The sequence below is a fragment of the Zingiber officinale genome, chromosome 7B (genome assembly GCF_018446385.1).
Source record: "Zingiber officinale cultivar Zhangliang chromosome 7B, Zo_v1.1, whole genome shotgun sequence".
Taxonomy (NCBI): Eukaryota; Viridiplantae; Streptophyta; class Magnoliopsida; order Zingiberales; family Zingiberaceae; genus Zingiber; species Zingiber officinale.
This window is the reverse complement of record NC_055999.1, coordinates 55691767-55710085: the sequence shown is the minus strand read 5'-3', so window position 1 is coordinate 55710085 and position 18319 is coordinate 55691767.

The window sequence follows — 18319 nt, the reverse complement described above, 5'->3', positions numbered from 1 at the left end:
TATCGATGATCTCTCGAATGAGATGGAAGCGTCATAGTATGTGTTTGCTCCACTGGTGTGAGCGAGGTTCCTTAGCATGTGCTATTGCTCCATTGTTGTCACAATAGAGCTCTATGGGATCAACTATGCTAGGAACCACCCCAAGCTCAGTAATGAACTTGCATATCCAAACTGCCTCTTTTGCTGCTTCTGATGCAGCAATATACTCGGCCTCTGTTGTAGAATCAGTGACTGTGTCCTGCTTCAAACTCTTCCAGCTCACAACACCACCATTTACGCAAAACACGAACCCCGACTACGATCGATAATCATCCTGATCAGTTTGGAAGCTAGCATCACTGTAACCCTTTACAGCTAGCTCGTCATCGCCTCCATATATCAAGGAATATTCTTTAGTCCTTCTCAAGTACTTAAGAATATTCTTGACTGCTATCTAATGACTTTCACCTGGATCTGACTGGTATCTTCTCGTCATGCTCAAAGCATATGAGACATCAGGACGAGTACATAGCATGGTGTATATGATAGATCCTATGGCTGAAGCATAAGGGATCTAATCCATGCGGTCTCTCTCCTCTCTAGAAGAGGGACCTTTAGTCTTCGAAAGACTCACACCATGTGACATCGGCAAAAATCCCTTCTTGGAGTTCTGCATAGCAAACCGAAGTAGTACCTTGTCAATGTATGTACTCTGACTTAGGCCAAGAAATCTCTTAGATCTATCTCTATAGATCTGTATGCCTAGAATGCGGGATGCTTCACCTAAGTCCTTCATTGAGAAACAAGTCCCTAGCCAAGTCTTGACAGACTGTAGCAAAGGGATGTCTTTCCCAATAAGTAGTATGTCATCCACATACAATATAAGGAAGACAACTGTGCTCCCAACAACCTTCTTGTAGACACAAGGTTCATCTTCATTCTTGATGAAACCAAACTATTTGATTGCATCATCGAATCGAAGATTCCAGCTCCGAGAAACTTGCTTTAGTCCATAAATGGACCTATGCAGCTTGCATACTCTGCCAGTATGTTGTGGATCTACAAAACCCTCAGGTTGTGTCATGCACACATCCTCGAGCAGGTTTCCATTCAGAAACGCGGTTTTGACATCCATCTGCCATATCTCATAATCGTGGTACGCTGCAATAGTAAGCATGATCCGAATGGATTTAAATATCGCTACTGGAGAAAAGGTTTCATCATAGTCAATACCATGAATTTGCTTGAAACCTTTAGCTACCAAGCGACACTTATAAATAAGTCCATCCATGTTAATCTTTCTCTTAAAGACCCACTTACACCCAATGGGTTTGACCCCTTCAGGTGGATCAACCAAAGTCCATACTTGGTTAGTGTACATGGATTCCATCTCGGATCTCATGGCCTCTAGCCATTTCTCGGAATCTGGACTCATCATAGCTTTCTGATAGGAGGTAGGCTCATCCTCAATGAGCACAACGTCATCATGGTCAGACAAGAGAAATGAATATCTCTCAGACTGACGACGTACCCTATTAGATCTGCGAAGAGGTAGATCTACTTGAACTGGTTGTGGTTCCTCAACTCCTTGTGGAACAACATCATCCACAACACTTTGTGGTTCCAGTTCAACTTCCATCGAGGCTTCAGTGCTATGGTCCACATCTTAAACTTCTTCAAGATCGAACGTACTCCCACTAGTCTTTCTAGAAACAAAGTCTCTTTCTAGAAATACCCCAGTCTTAGCAACAACTACCTTGTGTTGACTGAGAATGTAGAAGTAATATCCTTTCGTTTCCTTGGAATATCCAATAAAATAGCACTTATCGGATTTGGGTCCTAATTTGTCTGAGACTTGACGTCGAACGTAAGCCTCACAACCCCAAATCCTCATAAAAGACACCTGGGCATCTCTCCCAGTCCATATCCTATATGGTGTCTTTATTACAGCCTTAGATGGAACTCGGTTGAGAATGAAGGCTGCTGTGTCTAGAGCATAGCCCCAAAGATAAATAGGAAGATTTATGTGACTCATCATAGACCGTACCATATCTAATAGGGTACGATTCCTCCTTTCGGATACACCATTCCACTTTAGTGTTACAGGAGGAGTGAGTTGAGATAGAATCTCACGCTTAGCTAGATAGTCACGAAACTCATGGCTAAGGTATTCACCACCTCGATCTGATCGAAGTATCTTAATACTCTTGCCAAGCTGGTTTTGTACTTCATTCTTGAATTCTTTGAACTTTTCAAAGGATTCTGACTTATGTGTCATCAGGTACACATAACCATATCTACTGAAGTCATCAGTAAATGTAATGAAGTACCTATAACTACCTCTAGCAGTGACATTGAAAGGGCCACATACATCACTATGTATAAGACCTAACAAGTCAATCGCTCTCTCACTGTGTCCACTAAAGGGAGTCTTGGTCATCTTGCCTAGAAGGCATGACTCGCATGTCTCATATGATTCAAAATCAAATGAGTCCAGCAAACCATCTTTATGGAGCTGGGATAAACGTTTGTCATTTATATGACCTAAGCGACAGTGCCAGAGATAGGTTTGGTTCATGTCATTTGACTTGAACCTCTTGGTACTTATGTTATAGATAGGGTTCTCAAGGTCTAGAATATAGAGTTCGTTCATCAGAGGTGCACTACAATAGAACATATCATTTAAATAAACTAAATAACATTTGTTCTTTATTATAAATGAAAAACCTTTCTTGTCCAAACAAGAAACTGAAATTATGTTCTTAGTTAAAGCAGGCACATAACAACATTCATCTAATTCTAATACAAGCCCAGAAGGCAGAGATAGATGATAAGTTCCTACAACAACAGCAGTAACCCGTGCTCCATTACCTACTCGTAGGTCCACCTCGCCCTTTATCAATGCCCTACTATTTCTCTGCGCCTGCACATTAGTACAAATGTGAGAAGCACATCCGGTATCTAATACCCATGATGAAGAAATAGATAGATTGACTTCTATAACATATATACCTGAAGTGGAAGTCTCACTTCTCTTCTTCTTAAGATCTTCCAAGTAGATTTTGCAGTTCCTCTTCCAGTGCCCAGTCTGACCGCAGTGGAAGCAGGTAGCATCCTTGGCGACCCCTCCTTTGGGTTTTAGTGCCTTGCCTTTGCCCTTGGCTTGGGACTTTCCCTTACCTTTAGGCTTGCCCTTGCCTTTGCCCTTTTGCACCATCAAAATGGAGTTGGGCTTAACCTTCTTAAGGTTAAGCTCAGCAGTTCGCAACATATTAAGCAGCTCAGGCAGTGGCTTGTCAATTTCGTTCATGTTATAATTCATGACAAACTGACTATAGCTCTCTGGCAAGGACTACAAGATCAAGTCAATGGACAGCTCTTGGCCAAGGGGAAATCCCAATCTCTGTAGGTTTTCTATGTACCCAATCATCTTGAGTACATATGGGCCTACGGGAGTCCCATCTTGCATCTTGCATCTTGCACTGAAATAGTGCCTTAGAGATCTCGAATCTCTAGTGCCTCGCTTGCCCTTGATATAGTTGACGAAGATGTTCAACCATATCATAAGCGCTCATCAACTCGTGTTGCTTCTGAAGCTCAGAGTTTATGGTCACGAGCATAAGACATGACACATCTAATGCATCATCTTGATGCTTCTTGTAAGCATCACGATCAGCTCGCTTGGCCGTGGCAGGAGGTGCCTCAGGAATGGGCTACTCCAGGACGTACAGTTTTCGTTCCTGTGTGGGAACTATTCTCAGGTTCCTGTACTAGTCCAGGAAGTTAGCTCCATTGAGCTTGTTCTTATCGAGGATAGAACGCAGGGAGAAAGAGTTCATGTTTGACGACATGGTAATCTACAACAGAAAAATATAGAAAAATAAATATCATATTTCAATTAATCATCTAATTAGGCCTTTAATTAAATGATGCTCCCACTGAATTCTATAATTCAAGTGGGACAAGATCCACATCATACTATGCCTTGAGTTAGCTTTGGCTAAATCACCCAAGACTTAGTATGATCGGTAGGTAACTAATTACCAATTACATCTCTATGCAACTCTTGTTTATAGGATCAAGATCCGCATTTATATTAAAACTCGAGTTAGCTTTGGCTAATATGCCCAAGAGTTAATATAAACGTGATTTTGACCTATCTACCACCCATTGGAAAATGCCTATAGTTAAACTCGATCCAATTGAGTTAACTAGTTACTCAATCTAATTGAGTTGTACTCACCCATGCGTTGATAGGCGGGACCAAGATTGTCCCTCCGCACCCTACCAAGATAATATGCGTTGCTCTATTTTGGTAGATTCAACAACAACATGTGATTGAGGTAGTGATGGGTATCACGGCATGGTAGGCATTTCGAGTTGACGCGATTGAGATATAATCAAATCATCGATGTGTATCATATACTCGATTTAGATCTAATCTAATCGTGGAGGTGCATCATGTGCACGACTTAGATCTAATTTAATCGTTAAGGTACTAATTAATTACTAATCTAGCATGCATCACATATACACATACAATCAATTAATTAAACTTTTTGTGATTAGTCATGGCCTTACTACGAACTTCTCAAGCCAATGAGAAGATCGGATGGTCAACCTAAGGTCAACAGCTTCTCAAGCTCCTTCCGGTGACCACCTTGTGTTGCTCGCACCCTTCTCGTAACTTCATCTCGAGTGGACCTTCCACCTCTTCATTTTGTACATTACAAAGGTGAAACTCGAGTTACATTCGAGTCTAAACTATTTTACAACAAGAAATAAAATAGGAAAGGCACGACGCGCAGGTCGCGTATTATATACAACACGCGCATCACAGAAAATGGCACGCAGGCCATAATATAAATTACAACACAATTTTTCAATCAAACTGGGGCCTTTGGGCCATGACCATCACAAAGTGATACATAATTCTAAATTATGTAATTTCTGTAAATTTTCCCACAAATTTTATAATTTTATGAGTAAAAATTCCCGACGGTTCCGTTTAGCGATTTTCGGGCGCAATCGTAGAACGAAACCCCTTGCGGGGTTAGGGGCAGCACCCCTACCCGTGATATAACCATCACGAATGTTCCTAAGCGATCCTACAGCTCCTTAGTCCGCTATCCCAAAATGAATTGGGCAAAACCTTGCCGTTTCAGAAAGGTTTTCTCGGTAGTCGAAGCCTACAAGTGTCGAAACATTTGTTGCTTCGCTTCTACGAGAAAATTACCCATAAAACACATAAAATTAGGAAATTCACAGAAAGTTACAGAACTAAAAGTTTTTCATAAAAACACAAAATAAACACGTACGCACTTCGCACGTGGCTCTGATACCACTGTAGGGATTTTCGGGCCGCAAAAGTCGCCTTTTTGCATTGCGGAAACCCCGAATCTCATGCCACCAGATCCGTGCGAAGTTTAAAATTTGTGTACGAGTTTCTCTACTCCTAGATCTACATTAGATCTACAAGATCAGAAGGTATACCTTTGAAGCGATGCCCTTCTCTTAATCCTGCTCGTCCAAATGATGCCGGATCTCGAGAATGTCAAAGTAGACACTCCTCTATGTGTATCCACACGAACAAGGAGATGGAGAAAAGACACTAGAGTGTGCTAGCACCCTTTGTGGCTCTCGGCAATGGAGGAAGAGAGGGAGAGAAGAGAGCTTGAGGAAGAAGATGAGAGTTACACACAAAATGAAAAACTCCTCTCTTGAATAAATTGTGGTCGGCCACATTAAGAGGTTAATAACATCCATGGAATACCAAGAGTCACAACTCTTGGTAACTCCCATGAGGTGGCATCCCACTTAAGCAACCATGATGATGTGGAGCATCATCATTGGTCCACTCTTTGCCAACTCACCAGTGAGGTGGCAAATGGTCAAGTTAAACTTGACCCTTTATCTTCCTCTCAAGTCAAGTCAAACTTGACCACTTCTCTCCCATGGTTGATCAAATCTAACCATTGGTTCAAGTCAATTTTAATTTAATGAATCTCTATTCATTGAATTAAATTGACTCGATGAGTCTAAGTCCAAATTAGACTCATATAACACATGAACCAAATTGAGTTCAACTCAATTAGCCTAATTTGGATTACTCTTAATCCAATTTGGTTCATCACATGGACCTAATCCTTTAGGTTCATCAAATGAACCTAATCTCCATCTAATTGCCCATTGTGTGTGACCCTATAGGTTCTTATAACATTGGCAATGCTCCTAAACCCATTTAGAAGCATATACTACAAAAAATACTATTATTACCGACTGAATATTCCGTCGGTATTCTGTCGGTATTTGGCATTACCGACGGAATTCATGGTATCGGAAGTATTTTGGTCGGCATTCACTTTACCGACGGAAAAGTATATCCGTCGGTAATTACCGACGGAATTATATTTTCCGTCGATATTGTTAGCTAGAGCCCTAGAGCCAATCATTTGATGATTGTATTTTGGACTTGTTGTATCATATTCTATATAAATAAAGGCATTTGGTTTTTGGTTATTATACTTACTTGTATTGGTGCCAAATAAATTAAGTATAATAACGTCCTTGAGTAGACGGTTCTCACCTATATCAATTGGTTAGTTGAACCGATAGTGAGATGATATAGGGAACACTACTCTTAATCATTCCTAGTCAAGTATTAACATTCAGGGACAATGTTAATACAATAAAACTAGCATGTAGGTCAACTCGATGACTTGATCTCACAAGTCATGGATATAGAGATATCAAGTTGACACATGGGTATGCATTGGAGAATGTATACTGAATGACCCGCCATGAGAAAGTATCATGGATCGTTATATGAGTGTCATATACTTTCTCATGTGGCTATTAGTATGACTACTAGTCCTTAGACCTGAAGTCACCATGGTTCCCTACATAAGGAGTTATGTACTTTGGTTTCGTCAAACGTCACCCGTAACTGGGTAGACTATAAAGGCGATTACTGGGTATATAACAAATTATGCAGAGGGATGTGAGTGATGTAGATGGGATCTATCCCTCCTATATGACGGGAGAGACTGTAACGCCCGCCCTTCCAGGTAGCACTAAGGCCACCCCGGAGGGACGGACGTCACTGAAACATAAACATCAATTACTAATGCATATGGATTCATGGTAGCGGAAGGCTTATTTAAATTTTTTTTCTTTTATCATATGCATTTAGTTTACTTATCATGGCATGTGAATCAAAGCATACTGAACATTTCATCATATCATCATCATTCTAACATGAGTAAAATATCATAAGTGTATGAAATACTAGCTGAAATCATCATCATAAGCATAGGGTCCAACTTAGTTCACATGCACAGCTTAACTAATTATAAGTTCCAAAACTTAAGTAGATCTATCCACCGAGCACTTCCACACACATCCATCACCTTTCCTGCTACTCCCCTTAATCGATCCATTCCTTGCCTTTATCTGCAGTACAAGGAAAACGTGTAGCTATAAGCCAAAGACTTAGTGAGGTCCTTACCTACCCATAAATCCGAAAAACACATAACATAACATAACATGTAGAAACCATAGCATAGCATAACATAGCATGGAGAAACATAACATAGAACATATCTTATCATGTAAAAACCATAACATCTCATAACATAACATGAGGGAAGCAGAACATAATATATCATATCACATAAGGAGCATAACATATCAAAGTATATCATGTGAGTGTATATCATGATTCATATCACATTCTGTAAGCACATATCATGAAGCCCATCATATCATGTAAACATGTATCATAACTCATACCTGTTCATAAGGGTGCATATACATAATTTCATAAATATATGCATGTAGATGCAATATGTATATTTTTAAAACATGTATCATGGAATGCACATATGCATCATGCTTCTTTCAAAACATATAGTATACATACTTGAATGTCATATCATCATCATGAGAAGGGCCCTGGCTTGTACCACATGTAAACATAAATGCGCGCAATCCCTAGGACAGGGTAGCTAGCCCCAAACCTACTAGGGATCTAGGTCCGTTCATAGTCCGTCGACCTAGGGGCGTACTGAGGAACCCATCCCTTAACGAGGTCCGTTCATAGTCCGTCGACCCCGGGGCGCTTATGGAGCCCACCCTTGGTACAAGCCATACAAAGTAAAATATCATGCATATCATATCTCATCATATCATACATGTCATAATTCTTGTCATATCATTAAGAGAGCTCTTGATCCCAACTTAAGGGAAGCATCTCTTTACCATAGCATGAAGAGTGCTCTTGATCCCAACTTAAGGGAATCAACTCTTTTCCATAACATGAAGAGTGCTCTTGGTCCCAGCTTAAGGGAAGCAACTCTTTAGGCTTTTCTTCTTACATAAGCCATTCATACATGCATTATGAAACATAACATGTTCTTATCATAACATAAAGTATAACATGTCATTTTCATATCATCAAACATGGCATATCATCTCATGAACTTAGCATACATATCATGAACATGGCATATCATATCATGAGTCTAGCATATCATATCATTAACATGGCATATCATGTCATAAGTCTATCATATCATATCATGAACATGGCATATCATATCATAAGACATAGCAATGCAACATATCATAAGACATATTTTCATCATATCATGAAGCATGAAAGCTTAATCTACTCATATATCAAAGGCTACATATCATCAGAATACATAACATGTTTAGTTAGGTTTAAACTCTTTCCTAACCCAATTAATCCACCTTGGTCGAGCCACATCAGTAGGTTTCATCCTCATTTCATTCCATATTAAGCATAGAACTTACCCACATAACATGTAAACTTGATCTAAACACATACAAGGCATTATACTTCATGAATAAGCATGTTTGAGTTCAAAACTCTAACCTTAATCCATTTATCTCAATTTGGCCGAAACATATCAGTAGGGTTCTTATATCATTTGGTTCCATATGAAGCATAAAACTTATCCATATAACATGTAAACCTGGCCTAAGCACATACAAGGCATTATACTTCATGAATAAGCATGTTTGAGTTCAAAACTCTAACCCTAACCCATTTATTTCAATTTGGCCGAAACATATCAGTAGGGTTTCATATCATTTTATTCCATATGAAGCATAAAACTTAAACATATGACATGCAAATTGGATCTAAGTATATACAAGGCACTATACAAGCATATACAAGGCATTATACTTCATGAATAAGCCTATTTGAGTTCAAAACTTTAACCCTAACCTATTTATCTCAACTTGGCCGAAACATATCAGTAGGGTTTCATATCTTTTTATTCCATATAAAGCATAAAACTTAACCATATAACATGCAAACTTAATCTAAGTATATACAAGGCATTGTACAAGCACATACAAGTCACCATACTTCATGAATGAGACTATTTGAGTTCAAAATTCTAACCCTAACTTATTTATCTAAATTTGGCCGAAACATATCAGTAGGGTTTCATATCATTTTATTTCATATGAAGCATAAAACTTAACCATATAACATGCAAATTTGATCTAAGCATATACAAGGCACTATACAAGCATATACAAGGCATTATACTTCATGAATAAGCCTATTTGAGTTCAAAACTTTAACCCTAACCTATTTATCTCAACTTGGCCGAAACATATCAGTAGGGTTTCATATCATTTTATTCCATATGAAGCATAAAACTTAACCATATAACATGCAAACTTAATCTAAGTATATACAAGGCATTGTACAAGCACATACAAGTCACCATACTTCATGAATGAGACTATTTGAGTTCAAAATTCTAACCCTAACTTATTTATCTAAATTTGGCCAAAATATATCAGTAGGGTTTCATGATTTTTCATTCCATATCAAGCATAAAAAATTAAGTTATCCACATATAAAATTTCCTACATTATAAAAGAGTACAACTACTATGGTTTCTATGCAAAATTCTTGACCTAAGGCCTATAAGTCATGTTGGCCGAAACATTTGTATAGAAATCTCTTTGTTTTTGTCACAACATGAAGAATGAGAACTTAACTATCAACACATAAAATTCACATATCATATAGTATGAAATCAAGCATGTTCTCACAAGAAAAAGAACCTAGCCTTAACCCTCTTTTGTCTCTTGGCCGAAATATTCATAGTGAGGGTTTAGATTTCTTTTTTTTCTTTTTTTTTATGAAACATAACTTGAAACTTGTTGACCCTAAAAGATCATCCATCAAAACCCACAAGGAAATTTTACGATTTTGAAAACTCTTGAAAAAAAACTTAACGATCGATTCGACAACAACTTGTACTGCAGTGAGGGGAATACTCACATCCTTCGCTAAATTCTCTAAGGAGGGAACCTTTCTTGTGAATCCTTCCTAGAGGAGAGCTTCCTTGCTCCTTGGTCTCGGCAAGAGGATGAGAGGGAGAGAGAGGTCACGGTGAGGGAGAGTAGGAGGAGAATGAGAGCAAATGACAACTCATCTTTAATTTCCTCCTTTTATTCATTATGAGAGGAGGAAGGAAAATATATTTTTCTTCCTTCTTTCTTTTACTCTCTTCATAATTAAGAGAAAAGTCTAGATACATCCCTTCTTGGTGAGTAAGAAAGGAATATTCTAGAGCATCTCTTCATTAGAAAGGGAGAAGACAACTCTCACTTCTCCTTCTAAGAGAAGAGTCTTTTCTTCTTACATTTAATTATGGTTTCCCTCTATTTCCTAACAATAATTTCTCTTGGTCTAGTGGTTATCTTATTCAGGCATCTAATGAGAGATCTAGAGTTCAAGTCCTAGACCTTATGTATTTTTATTTCTATTTTATTTGTTTAAGTGTTCGGCTAGGAGCAAAATTCAACTAAAGCATATATATTTTTCTTTATTCATGATAGAATATTCTAGAATTTTGCTAAGGACCAGATGGGTGTTACAGAGACATCGGTATTCTTGATAGAGTGAGACCACGAAGTGCATGGCCATACCCAAATGAGTCAATATGAGATATTGAGCTCATTTGATTTAGTGAGTCTACTTGGAGTTCGAGATTTAGATTGATTAGAGGATGAAGGACCCTATGGGTGTTACAGAGACATCGGTATTCTTGATAGAGTGAGACCACGAAGTGCATGGCCATGCCCAAATGAGTCAATATGAGATATTGAGCTCATTTGATTTAGTGAGTCTACTTGGAGTTCGAGATTTAGATTGATTAGAGGATGACACGGTCTATGCCTCACATTAATCAATCTAGATGTCTTGGATAGAAGGACACTTGTCATATATTGTGAGGAGTTACAATTAGTAGTCACAAGGTGATGTTGGATCTCAACATTCTTGTAACTTGGGTAGTAATGATGTGTTGCTAGATACCGCTCATTACTTATGCTCCTAAATGGGTTTAGGGCCATTGCCAACGATACAAGAACCTATAGGGTCATACACTAAGGACAATTAGATGGAGATTAGGTTCATATGATGAACCAAGAGGATTAGATTCATTTGATGAGTCAAATTGGATTAAGAGTAATCCTAATTGGGCTAACTTGAGTTGGACTCAAGTTGATTCATGTATTCAATGAGTCTAATTTAGATTATGACTATTAGATCAACTTAATTTAATGAATTAGATTCATTATATTAAGTTGGCTTGAATCAAATGTTAGATTAGATCAATCATGGAAGAGATTTGGTCAAGTTTGACTTGACTTGAGAGGAAGATAAAAGTCAAGTTTGACTTGACTTTATGCCACCTCATTGGTGAGTTGGCATTGATGTGGACTAATGATGTTATTCCACATCATCATGGGGTGCCACCTCATGGAAGTTACAAAGTCATTCTCTTTAATGGCTTCACATCAATTGCACTTAATGCAAAATTTGGGGGTTACACTTGGGAAGTGGCTGGCCACTTTTGAATGTGAAGAGAATTCATTTTTCTCATTCAAGTGCATTCACATCTTCTTCCTCTTGGAGCTCTTTCCTCTCCCTCTCCTCCTCTCTTGGCCGAACAAGACAAGGTGCTAGCACACCTTTGTTTGTTCCTCTCCATCAAGGATTGTTCGTGTGGATACTTCTAGAGGACCGTACGCTTGACGGTCTAGAGATCCGGCACCTTGGACGAGCGGGATTCGCGAAGGGCGCGCTTCAAAGGTATAACCTTTTCTTCATGTAGATCTAGAAGTAGATCTAAGTAGAAACTCATACATGTAAATTTTTGAAATGTATCCTTCGCACGAGATCCAGTGGCATGGGTGATTCGGGGTTTCCGCGACGCGAAAACGCGGTTTTCGCGGCCCGAAAAACCCAACAGTGGTATCAGAGCCACGTGCGAAGGCGTGTACGAGTTTGTTTTTGATTTTTATGAAAAATAGCTTCTGTGATTTTCTGTAAATTTAGGTTTTTTATAGTTTTTATGGGTAATTTTCTCGTAGAAGCGAAGCACAAGTGTTTCGGCACTTGTAGGCTTTCGCTACCGGGAAGATTTTTCCAAAACGGCTTGGTTTCGCCCCAAATCTTTTTGGGACAGCAGGCTAAGGCGCTATTAGATCGCAAAGGAACCCTCGCGATGGTTAGATCGCGGGTAGAGGCGCTGCCCCTGGCCCCGCAAGGGGATTCATTCCGCGATTGCGCTCGAAACCCGCTAAACGGAACCACCGGGAAATTGTGCCCGTAAAAATTGTAAAATTATAAAAAAATTACAGAAAATTATAGAAATATATAATTTTGAATTATATATTAATTTTGTGATAGTTATGGCCCAAATGACCCAAATTGGATTTGGAAATGTGTTGTAATTCATAATAGGCCTGCGTGTCGTTATGTGATGTGCGTGGTGTATTTATTTTTATTTTATTTTATTTTCACGACCTGCGCGTCGTGCCTTTCTCTTATATTCTGGTTGTAAATTAGATTTAGACTCGAATGTAACTCGAGTTTCAAAATGTAATGTAAATTTTGAAGCGGTAGAAGGTCCACACGAGACGGAGTTACGAGGAGGGCGCGAGCAACACAAGGTGGTCAAAGGAAGAAGCTTGAGAAGCTGTTGACCTTAGGTTGACCATCCGATCTTCTCATTGGCTTGAGAAGATCATAGTAGGGCCATGACATAATCACAAAATTATTTAATTAATTGCTTATATGTATGTGATGCATGTTTAATTAAGTAGTTAATTAGTGCCTAGCGATTAGATTAGATCTAAATCGTGCACATGATGCACCCCACGATTAGATTAGATCTAAATCAAGTATTTGATACGCATCATCGTTTAGATTAGATCTAAATCGTGTCAACTCGTAATGCCTACCATGCCGTGATACCTACCACTACCTCGATCGCATGTTGTTGTTGAATCTGCCAAAGTAGAGCAACACATACTATCTTGGTAGGGTACGGAGGGATAATTTTGGTCCCTCCTATCAACGCATGGGTGAGTTCAACTCAATTAGATTGAGTAACTAGTTAACTCGGTTGGATCGAGTACAACTATAAGCATTCTTCCAACGGTTGGAAAGATAGGTCAAAATCACATATATATTAACTCTCGGGCATATTAGCCAAAGCTAACTCGAGTTTTAATATAAATACGGATTTTGATCCTATAAACAAGAGTTGCATAGAGATGTAATTGGTAATCGTTATCTACCGATCATACTAAGTCTTGGGCGTATTAGCCAAAGCTAACTCAAGGGTTAGTATGATGTGGATCTTGTCCCACATGAATTATAGAATTCAATGGGAGCATCATTTAGTTAAAGGCCTAATTAAATGATTAAGAATATGATATTTATTTCTGCATTTATTTCTGTGGTAGATTACCATGACGTCGAATACGAACACCTTCTCCCTGCGATCTGTCCTCGAGAAGGACAAGCTCAACGGAGCAAACTTCCTGGACTGGTACAGGAACCTGAGAATAGTTCTCACTCAGGAACGTAAACTGTACGTTCTGGAGCAGCCCATTCCGGAGGCTCCTCCTGTTAATGCCCCGCGAGCTGACAAAGATGCTTACAAGAAGCATCAAGATGACGCATTAGATGTGTCCTGTCTAATGCTCGCGACCATGAACCCTGAGCTTCAGAAGCAACACGAGTTAATGGGCGCTTACGATATGGTTGAACATCTTAGTCAACTGTATCAAGGTCAAGCGAGGCATGAGAGATTTGAGATCTCAAGGGCATTGTTTCAGTGAAAGATGTCAGACGGGGCTCCTGTAGGCCCATATGTACTCAAAATGATTAGGTACATAGAGAACCTACAAAGGTTGGGGTTCCCACTTGGCCAAGAGTTGGCCACTGACCTGATCTTGCAATCCTTACCGGATAGCTACAGTCAATTCGTTCTAAACTACAATATGAACGAGATTGACAAGCTACTGCCCGAGCTGCTTAGTATGTTGCGAACTGCTGAGCTGAACCTTAAGAAGGCTAAGCCCAACACTGTTCTGATGGTTCAAAAACATAAGGGTAAGGGCAAGCCTAAAGGCAAGGGAAAGTCCCAAGCCAAGGGCAAAGGCAAGGCAATGAAGCCTAAAGGAGGGGTTGCCAAGGATGCTACCTGCTTCCACTGCGGTCAGACCGGGCACTGGAAGAGGAACTGCAAGGTATACTCGGAGGATCTTAAGAAGAAGCGAAGTGAGACTTCCACTTCAAGTATATATGTTATAGAAGTCAATTTATCTATTTCTACATCATGGGTATTAGATACTGGATGTGCTTCTCACATTTGTACTGATGTGCAGGCGCTAAGAAATAGCAGGGCATTGACAAAGGACGAGTTGGACCTACGAGTGGGCAATGGAGCACGGGTTGCTGCTGTTGCTGTAGGGACTTACTTTCTATCTCTGCCCTCTGGGCTTGTACTAGAGTTAGTCGATTGTTGTTATGTGCCTGCATTAACTAAGAACATTATATCAGTTTCTTGTATGAACAAGAAAGGTTTCTCGTTTACAATAAAGAACAAATGTTGTTCCGTCTATTTAAACGATATGTTCTATTGTAGTGCACCTCTGATAAACGGACTCTATATTCTAGACCTTGAGAGCCCTATCTATAACATAAATACCAAGAGGTTCAAGTTAAATGACATAAACCAAACCTACCTCTGGCACTGTCGCTTAGGTCATATAAATGACAATCGCTTATCCCAGCTCCATAAGGATGGTTTGCTGGACTCGTTTGATTTTGAATCATATGAGATATGCGAGTCATGCCTACGAGGCAAGATGACCAAGACTCCCTTTAGTGGGCACAGCGAGAGAGCAACTGATTTGTTAGGACTCATACATAGTGATGTATGTGGCCCTTTCAATATTGCTGCTAGAGGCGGTTATAGATACTTCATCACATTTACTGATGACTTCAGTAGATATGGTTATGTGTACTTGATGACACATAAGTCTGAATCCTTTGAAAAGTTTAAAGAATTCAAGAATGAAGTACAGAACCAGCTTGGCAAGAGTATTAAGATACTTCGATCTGATCGAGGTGGAGAATACCTTAGCCATGAGTTTCGTGACTATCTAGCAGAGTGTGAGATCCTACCCCAACTCACTCCTCCTGGAACACCACAGTGGAATGGTGTATCCAAAAGGAGGAATCGTACCCTATTAGATATGGTGCGATCTATGATGAGTCACATAGATCTTCCGACATACCTTTGGGGTTATGCTCTAGACACGGCAGCTTTTATACTCAACCGAGTTCCATCCAAGGCCGTGATAAAGACACCATATAGGATATGGACTGGGAGAGATGCCCAGGTGTCTTTCATGAGGATTTGGGGTTGTGAGGCTTACGTTAGACGTCAAGTCTCAGACAAATTAGGACCCAAATCCGACAAGTGCTACTTTATTGGATATCCCAAGGAAACTAAGGGATATTACTTCTACATTCCCAGTCAGCACAAGGTAGTTGTGGCAAAGACTGGGGTCTTTCTAGAAAGGGACTTTGTTTCTAGAAAGACTAGTGGGAGCGCGTTCGATCTTAAAGAAGTTCAAGATGCGAACAATAGCACTGATGCCTCGATGGAAATTGAACTGGAACCACAAAGTGTTGTGGATGATGTTGTTCCACAAGGAGTTGAGGAACAACAACCAGTTCAAGTAGACATACCTCTTCGCAGGTCTGATAGGGTACATCGTCAACATGAGAGACACTCATTTCTCTTGTCTGACCATGATGACATTGTGCTCATAGAGGATGAGCCTACCACCTATCAAGAAGCTGTGATGAGACCAGATTCTGAGAAATGGCTAGAGGCCATGAGATCCGAAATGGAATCCATGTACACCAACCAAGTATGGACTTTGGTTGATCCACCTGAAGGGGTAAAATCCATTGGGTGTAAGTGGGTCTTTAAGAGAAAGACTAACATGGATGGACTTATCTATAAGGGTCGCTTGGTAGCTAAAGGTTTCAAGCAGATTCATGGTATTGACTATGATGAAACATTTTCTCCAGTAGCGATGTTTAAGTCCATTCGGATCATGCTTGCTATTGCAGCCTACCATGACTATGAGATATGACAGATGGATGTAAAAACCGCGTTTCTGAATGGAAACCTACTCGAGGATGTGTACATGACACAACCTGAGGGTTTTGTAGATCCACAGCATACTAGCAGAGTATGCAAGCTGCATAGGTCCATTTATGGACTAAAGCAAGCTTCTCGGAGCTGGAATCTTCGATTCGATGATGCAATCAAACAGTTTGGTTTCATCAAGAACGAAGATGAACCTTGTGTCTACAAGAAGGTTGTAGAGGGCATAGTTGTCTTCCTCATATTGTATGTGGATGATATACTACTCATTGGGAAGGACTTCCCTTTGCTTCAGTCTGTCAAGACCTGGCTAGGGAGTTGCTTCTCAATGAAGGACTTAGGTGATGCATCCCGGATTTTAGGGATACAAATCTATAGAGATAGATCTAAGAGATTGCTTGGCCTAAGTCAGAGTACATATATTGACAAGGTACTCCTTCGGTTTGCCATGCAGAACTCCAAGAAGGGATTTCTGCCGATATCACATGGCGTGAGTCTTTCGAAGACTCAGGGTCCCTCTTCTAGAGAGGAGAGAGACCTCATGGATCAGATCCCTTATACTTCAGCCATAGGATCTATCATGTACGCCATGCTATGTACTTGACCTGATGTCTCGTATGCTTTGAGCATAACGAGCAGATACCAGTCAGATCCAGGTGAAAGTCACTGGATAGCGGTCAAGAATATTCTTAAGTACTTAAGAAGGACTAAAGAATATTTCTTGATATATGGAGGCAATGATGAGCTAGCTGTAAAGGGTTACAGTGATGCTAGCTTCCAGACCGACTAGGATGACTATAGATCACAGTCGGTGTTCGTGTTTTGCATTAATGGTGGTGCTGTGAGCTGGAAGAGTTCGAAGCAGGACACAGTAGCTGATTCTACGACAGAGGCCGAGTATATTGCTGCATCATAGGCAGCAAAGGAGGCAGTTTGGATTCGCAAGTTCATCACTGAACTTGGGGTGGTTCCTAGCATTGCTGACCCTATTGAGCTCTATTGTGACAACAATGGAGCTATAGCACAGGTGAAGGAACCTCGCTCACACCAGCGAACCAAACACATATTACGGCGCTTTCATCTCATTCGAGAGATCATCGAGAGAGGAGATGTGAAGATTTGTAGAGTACCTACAGAGGCTAACATCACAGATCCCTTGACCAAGCTTTGGCACAGAGGAAGCATGATGGTCACACTAGGTCATTTGGGCTTAGAGCCTACACTAATTGGCACTAGTGCTAGTGGGAGATTGTTAGCTAGAGCCCTAGAGCCAATCATTTGATAATTGTATTTTGAGCTTGTTGTATCATATTCTATATAAATAAAGGCATTTGGTTTTTGGTTATTATACTTACTTGTATTGGTACTAAATAAACTAAGTATAATAACGTCCTTGAGTAGACGATTCTCACCTATATCAATCGGTTAGTTGAACCGAATGTGAGATGATATATGGAACACTACTCTTAATCATTCCTAGTCGAGTATTAACATTCAGGGACAATGTTAATGCAATAAGACTAGCATGTAGGTCAACTCGATGACTTGATCTCACAAGTCATGGATATAGAGATATCAAGTTGACACATGGGTATGCATTGGAGAATGTATACTGAATGACCCGCCATGAGAAAGTATCATGGATCGTTATATGAGTGTCATATACTTTCTCATGTGGATATTAGTATGACTACTAGTCCTTAGACCTGAAGTCACCATGGTTCCCTACATAAGGAGTTATGTACTTTGATTTCGTCAAACGTCACCCGTAACTTGGTGGACTATAAAGGCGATTACTGGGT